General features: G+C 37.4%; 1 pseudogene; it reads left to right on the top strand.

Annotated features, from left to right (window-relative positions):
* Positions 1-439: 439 nt before the first annotated feature.
* Positions 440-5,559, top strand: LOC114488915 (annotated as a pseudogene).
* The last annotated feature ends 2,135 nt before the right edge of the window (positions 5,560-7,694 follow it).

Below are 7,694 nucleotides of genomic sequence, written 5' to 3'. Positions count from 1 at the left end.
GCTCAGCCCCTATGTAGAACAGCTCATCCACTCTAGTCATGGCCAGACCTCATAGCCAGTTAACCTGAGGGTCAATCCCCACCCACTGACATGCCAACAATAATCAACATACCCAGTGATGTGTAGTTGGCCTGCCAACTACAACAGGAGGGCACACACATCCCATACAAGGGGATACCCATGGAGAACTCAACTCAGGTGGATGGGAGAGTGTGCCACTAAGTGTCACAGGACACCTTCTGTACAAGTCGTCTTTGTCAAGACTGGCAGACATAGCAGATCTACCTAAAACCTAGACATAAACACATGGAAGTAACCAAAATGAAGAAACAAAGAAACATGTTCTAAATGAAAAAGCAGGACAAAACTGTAGAAAAGAACTAAATAAAATAAAGACAAGCAATCTACCTGATTCAGAGTGCAAAATGTTGTTGTAAGGATGCTCACTGAACTTGGGAGAAACAGCAATGAACTCAGTGAGAACTCTAACAAAGGGCTAGAAAACATAAAAGTAGATAAAAAAGAACCAGTCAGAACTGCAGAATACAGTAAACAAAATGAAGAATACACTGAGGGAAAGAGCAGCTGATAAAAGCAGAGAATAGAATAAGGAAACTCAAAGGCAAGTTAGAATAAAACACAGAGTAGGAAAAAGAAAAAATAATAAAAAAATGAGGGTAGTTAATAGGACCCCTATGAACACATCAAGCATACCAATGTGAGCATCACAGGGATACCAGAAGGGAGATAGAGAGAGCAAGAGACGGGAAACCTATTTGAAGGAATAATGACAAAAAAAAAACTTCCCTAAACTGACAAAGGAAAGAGATATACAAGTACAAGAAGCATAGAGAGTCCCAAAGAATGCAAAGAGGTCTACACCAAGACACATCATAAAATGCCAAAAGTTGAAGAAAAGAGAATCTTAAAAGCAGCAAGTGAAAAGCAGTTATTTATATCCAAAAAGGCTCCTATAAGACTTGGCTGATTTCTCGACAGAAACTTTGCAGGCCAGAAGGGATTGGCACAAAACATTCAAAGTGATGGAAAACAAGAACCTAAAGCCAAGATTACTTTGCCCAGCAAAGCTATCTTTTAGAATTGAAGGACAGATAGGGTTACCCAGGCAAGAGAAAGATAAAGAAGTTCACCACCACCAAACCAGTTTTACCAGTTAAAGGGATTTCTTTAAGTAAAAAAAGAACCTATCAAAAAGATAAATAAAATATAGGAATGAAAGAAATCTCCCTGACAAAGGCAAACACATAAAAAGTGCAGATGATCAAATAATAATAAAACTCATACAAAAGTTTTTTTTAAGTAGGAAGATAATGTGAAATTACAACAATAAATTAAGGAAACACACAAACACAAAAGAAGTAAAAAATAATGACGAAAATGTAAATGTGGGGGGAGTGCATAAAAATTGTAGTGAATTTAGACTGTGTTCAAACTTAAGTAGCCATTGACTTAAAATAGGCTGCTATAACCATATCTTGGTATACACAAAGCACATGGTAAACACACAAAAAACCTTAAACAATAAAGCTGTAAGTGATATAAAATAAATAAAGAGGTCAGAAAACTACACAACACTGAAGAAAGAAATTAAGGAAGACACAAATAAATGGAAGCTTATATCATGTTCATGGATTGGAAAATTAACATTATCAAAATGTCCATATTACTCAAAACAACCTATAGATTTAATGCAATCCCCATCAACATACCAATGACATACTTCAAGATATAGAATAAGCATTTCAAAAATGTATATGGAACCATAAATGGCCCCAAATAGCTGCAGCAGTTTTGAGAAAGAAGAACAAAGTAGGAGGGATCACAATACCTGATATCAAACTATATTACAAGGCCTTGGTAATCAAAACAGTCTGGTACTGGCATTAAGAACAGACACATAGATCAATGGAACAAAATAGAGAGTCCAAAAATAAATCTAAGTCTCTAAGGTCCATTAATACTCAACAAAGAGGGCAGAAGCATAAATGAAGTAAAAATAGCCTCTTCAACTAATAGTGTTGGGAGATCTGGACAGCTACATGCAAAACCATGAAACTTGACCACCAACTTACAGCATACACAAAAATAAACTCAAGGTGGATAAAAGACTTAAACATAAGTCATGACACCATAAAAGTCCTAAAGGAGGACATAAGCAGGAAAATCTCAGGTATTCCATGCAGCAATATTTTTGCCAATATTTTCCTAGAGCAAGGGACATAAAGGAAAAAATAAACAAATGGGACTTTATCCAATTAAAAAGCTTCTGCATGGCTAAAGAAAATATTAGCAAAATGAAAAGGGAACCAACCATGTAGGAACTATATTTGCAAATGATATCTCAGACAAGGGTTTGATCTTCAAAATATATAAAGGACTCACATGACTCCACTTTTGTTAAGACAACAAAAAACACAGGGCAAAGGACCTGAATAGACACTTCTTCAAGGAGGACATGCAGAGGGCCCAGAGACGTGTGAAAAGATGCTCAGAATCACTAGCCAACAGAGAGATGCAAATTGAAGCTACAATGAGATACCACTTTACACCAGTCAGAATGACCATTCTAACGAAATCAACAAACAAGTGCTGGCAAGTCTGTGGAGAAAAGGGAACCCTAGTTCACTATTGGTGGGAATGCAGACTGGTTCAGCCACTGTGGAAAACAGTATGGAATTTCATAAAAAAAAAAAACTAAAGATGGAACTGCCTTTTGATCTGGTAATTCCACTGCTGGGATTATACCCTAAGAATCCTAAAACACCAATTCAAAAGAACCTATGCAACCCAATGTTCATAGCAGCTTTATTTATAATAGCCAAGTGCTAGAAATAGCCTAAGTGCCCATCAATAAATGAGTGGGTCAAAAAACAGTGGTACACTTACAAAATGGAATACTATGCAGCAGAAAGAAAGAAGGAACTTCTACCCTTCATGACAGCATGGATGGGACTGGAGAGCATTATGCTAAGTGAAATAAGACAGGCGGTGAAAGACAAATACCATATAGTCCCACCTATTAGTGGAACCTAATCAACAAAACAAACAAGCAAGCAAAATAGAACCAGAAAGATGGAAATAAAGAGCAAACAGACAGTAACCAGAGGGGTGGGGGGAGGGGATAATGGGGGAAAATAGGGAAAGGGTTGTCAAGGAACAGAAAGGACACATGGACAAGGACAATGCAGGGGGATGATTAAATATGGGAGATGGGGGGTGAGCAGGGCAAGGGAGAGTAATGGGAAAAAATGGGGACAACTGTAATTGACACAATAATTTAAAAAAGAAAAAGAAAAAGAATCCATGAGTCTACATTTTTATAAACAAATAGGAAAACCAGAAATTTTTCCTTACCATAGAATAGCAACCAATAAAGGTAGAAAGAATGATGGAATGAAAACAAATCACCATTTGGTAGTCATCTTAATAATTGATTAAGAAACATCAATGGATGCTAAAATTATTGGGTGAAAGTTTGAAGAGAATAAGATACTTACATAGCCTCCATTATCCCCTTATAAGATACTTATTAATTATGGAAGGAATTATAGTAAGTGCACAATGTCGAACTCTGGCAGATCCCACCTTAACCAAGTGACCAATAGACATCACATGGGACCAATAGATACCACATACCTCCTCTAGGATATACTGAAGAGCAAGACTGGGGCCAGGGTGAAGCAAGGTAGGCAACCTAGGGTTAACTGTCATGTATTTTTATGAAGCTGAGAATGAATATCACCTCATATTTTGTGCATGAGATACTTCTTTATCTAATTGAGTAATGATCCCAGATAAAAGGAGACTAAAAAACATGACAACTGAATGCAACACACAATCAGGGATTTTCTTTTTCTGTAAGTGATACTATTGTGACAATTGTTGAAATTTGGATAAGATTCCCTAGATTAGGTAATAGTATGCTATGATGATTATGTAAGAGGATATACTTGGTTTTAGGAAATTCTGATTCAAGTATTAAGGAGCAAATGGGCATCATGCCTGCAACTTACTTTCAAATAGCTCAGAAAAAAAATACCATGGGTAAAAAATATTTTGCATCAGGTGTCCTGAGAACCATCAGTAAATCTAAGCAAAAGTGGGGAAAGAAAATACTCATATCAACATTGTCACCATTGGATATGTAGGTTCCAGCAAATCTACCACTGCTGGCCATCAGATATGCAAATATAGAGGGATTGACAACAGAACCATCCAAAAAATTGAGAAGGAGGTTGCTGAGATGGGGGAAGGGCTCTTTCAAGTATGCCTGGGTCTTGGGTAAACTGAAAGCTGAATGTGAGTGTGGTATCACCATTGATAGCGAGACCAGCAAGTATTATGTGACCCTCATTGATGCCCTAGGACATAGAAACTTTATCAAAAACAGGCACATCTCAGGCTGACTGTGCTGTCCTTACTGTTGATTCTGGTGTTGGTAAATCTGAATCAGTATCTCCAAGAAAGGGCAGACCTGTGAGCATGCCCTCCTGGCTTACACACTGGGTGTGCAACAACTAATTTTTGGTATTAAAATGGTTTCACTGAGCTGCCCTACGGCCAGTAGAGATATGAGGAAATTGTTAAAGAAGTCAACGTCTATATTAAGAAAATTGGCTACAACCCTGACACAGTAGCATTTGTGTCAGTTTCTGGTTGGAATGGTGAGAACATGTAGGAGCCAAGTGCTAACGTGCCTTGGGTGAAGGGATGGAAAGTCACTTGTAAAGATGGCAGTGCCAGTGCTACTTGAAGCTCTGGACTGCATCATGCCACCAGTTCATCTAACTGAGAAGCCCCTGCATTTGCCCCTCCAGGATGTCTATGAAATTTGTGGTTTTGGTACTGTCCTGGTGGGCCCAGTGAAGACTGGTATTCTCAGGTCTAGGATGGACATTGCTCAAGTCTGTTACCATGAAGCTTTGAGTGAAGCTCTTTCTGGAAACAATGTGGGCTTGAATGTCCACAATGTCTCTGTCACAGATACTCATCATGGCAATGTGGCTGGTGATAACAAAAATGACCCGCCAACAGAAGCAGTGGGCTTCATGGCTCAGGTGATTATCCTGAACCATCCAGGCCAAATCAGTGCTGGATATGCACCTTTGTTGGACTGTCTATATAACTCATATTGTTTGCAAGTTTGTTGAGCTGAAGGAAAAGACCATCTGATCATCATTTTGGGAGAAAGCTGGAAGATGGCCCAAAGTTTTTGAAATGTGGTGATGCTGTCCTCATTGATATGGTTCCCAGCAAGAAGCCCATGTGTGTTGAGAGCTTCTCTGACTGTCCTCCTCTGGTAACTTTGCTGTTCCTGACATGAGACGAGACTATTGCTGTGGGTGTCATCAAAGCAGTGGACAACAAGGCAGCTAGTGCTGGCAAAGTTACCAAGTCTGCCCTGGAAGCTCAGAAGGCTAAATGAACATCATTCCCAATACTTACCACCCCAGTCTTAATCAGTGGTGGAAGAACAGTCTCAGAACTCTTTGTCTCAATTGGAAATTTAAGTTTAATAGTAAAAGACTGGTTAATGATTACAATGCATTGTAAAACTTTCAGAAGGAAAAGAGAATGCATTCTGGACTATTTATTTTTTCTGTGTGGCAGTTTTTAAGTTACTAGTTTTTAAAATCAGTACTTTTTAATGGAAACAACTTGACCAAGAATCTGCCACTGAATTTTGAGACCCATTAAACAAATCTTATGAGAAAAACAAAAGAATGAATAAATAGATAAACAGGATAAACTAAATGTGGTAAAATGTTAATGTTTGGAAAATCTGTGTATGGGGTATATGGAATACTTGGTGCTATCTTGAAACTCTTCTGTAAGTCTGAAATTGTGTCAAAATAATTTTCAAAATCAAATATCTAATAGGAGTTCCCTATGAAGAGAATATGAACAATGGGAAGAGGCAACATGTACAAAACAGAACATTTTTCAGAACTGAAGATCCAGGTCTTCAGTCTAAAGAATCACAAGTAGAATATCTCTGGTAGATAAATTAAAAACAAGACCGCACCTACAAAAACCAGAACATTGAATTTATATAGAAAATTTTAAAGCCACCAGAGAGAAAAGACAGAATATAAGAGAATGAGAACTAGACTGGCAACAGACTTCTCATTAGTAACAGCAGCTAGAAGCCAATGGAACAATGGAATAAAGAAAATCACTGTCAAACTAGTATTCTCTACCAAGGTGAACTATCTTTTGAAGGTTTGGGTATAATAAAGATATTTTTGGATATTCAAAAACTAAGAAAATTTACTACTCCAACACCCTCACTGAAAGAGCTACTTACTAATATAATCTAAGGAAAAGGAAATAGACCTAAAAGGATGGAACTTGAATAAGATAAGAAAAGCAATGCTGAGCACAGAGAAACTGAAAAGAGAGACAAAGAGACAGAGAGTGTGCACATTTCCAGCTGAGCTCAAATAAGCTGACATTCTGCCTTCTTGCTTTAGCTCTTCTGCTCTAAACAGGTGTTCTTTTTACTGTCTTTTGAGTGCCACAGTTTCCATGTTTGTGCTTTTTGTTGGTGATTTTGTGTTTAAAATGGCTCCCAAGCATAGTCCTGAAAAGCTCTGTAGTGTTCCTAAGCATAAGAAGGTTATGATGTGCCCTACAGAGAGAACATGTGCATTAGATAAGCCTCATTCAGGCTTAAATTATAATGCTGCTGGCTGTAAGTTCAATGTTAATGAATCATCAATACACAGGTTGGGGCAAAAGTAGATTTACAGTTGAAAGTACATGAAACACTTTATTATTATTATTTATTTATTTATTATCATTATTTTTCATATGAAAAACTATAAACTGACTTTTCCCCCACCCTGTATCTATATTAAATAAGCTGTCTTTAAACAGAAATACACATAAAACAAGTTTTATGTGTTGACCAGTTGACAGAAATGTGACAGAGGCAGCAGGAGCGTGACCCTGTATTTCCTCCAGGAGAGATGGTTCAGCATTTGCTAATTCAGTGTTGGTGATAACTTTACAGAAGTCTGAATAATGAGAATCGGCTCTAATCCTTTTTCAGCTAATTTAAAATTAGTGTTTATTGTTTGTGATTCTTTATTTCTACTTTCTTTCCCTTGTGTTCTGAATTAATTATGTTTTATTCTATGTTTTGCTGGCTTTACAGTACAAAAGCATAATAACCTAGAGCTACAATTTGTGAAATAGCCTAAAGTAACTATATTTCAAATATAGGGCTTTTCCTCCCTTGCCGGGATAAAACGTAAACATGCCTACTAAATTTGCTCTTGCTAACAGTCATATCAAGTAGTTTGAATTTACTCAGGTCATATAAATGAATCAAGAACTGTCATTATGCTCAGCTCTATGTAAGTGTGTTGTTTGGTGAGAACCTCAAGGTCTATACATTTGGCCCATGAGTTCATTTAAAGTCTGTCTGGAACCTGCAACTTCTTTTGGAACGGGCTACTTTTAAAATGACTGAGATCAATCCACTAAATTCAAGAATTCTGAGTTGTATATGCAGATGACAGCACCTTATGCTCATAGTAAAGTATTCAGAGTACTGTGGTCAAAGGGACTTTTTGGGGGTGATGGAAGTATTTTCTGTCTTAGCAGGCATGGTGTTTATATGGCTGAAACCTTTGTCAAAATTCATGATGTGTACATCTCAGTAAACC

Source organism: Phyllostomus discolor, chromosome 2 (genome assembly GCF_004126475.2).
Source record: "Phyllostomus discolor isolate MPI-MPIP mPhyDis1 chromosome 2, mPhyDis1.pri.v3, whole genome shotgun sequence".
Lineage (NCBI taxonomy): Eukaryota > Metazoa > Chordata > Mammalia > Chiroptera > Phyllostomidae > Phyllostomus > Phyllostomus discolor.
The sequence above is the reverse complement of the archived record's forward strand: the minus strand, read 5'-3'. Positions and strand labels throughout refer to the sequence as shown.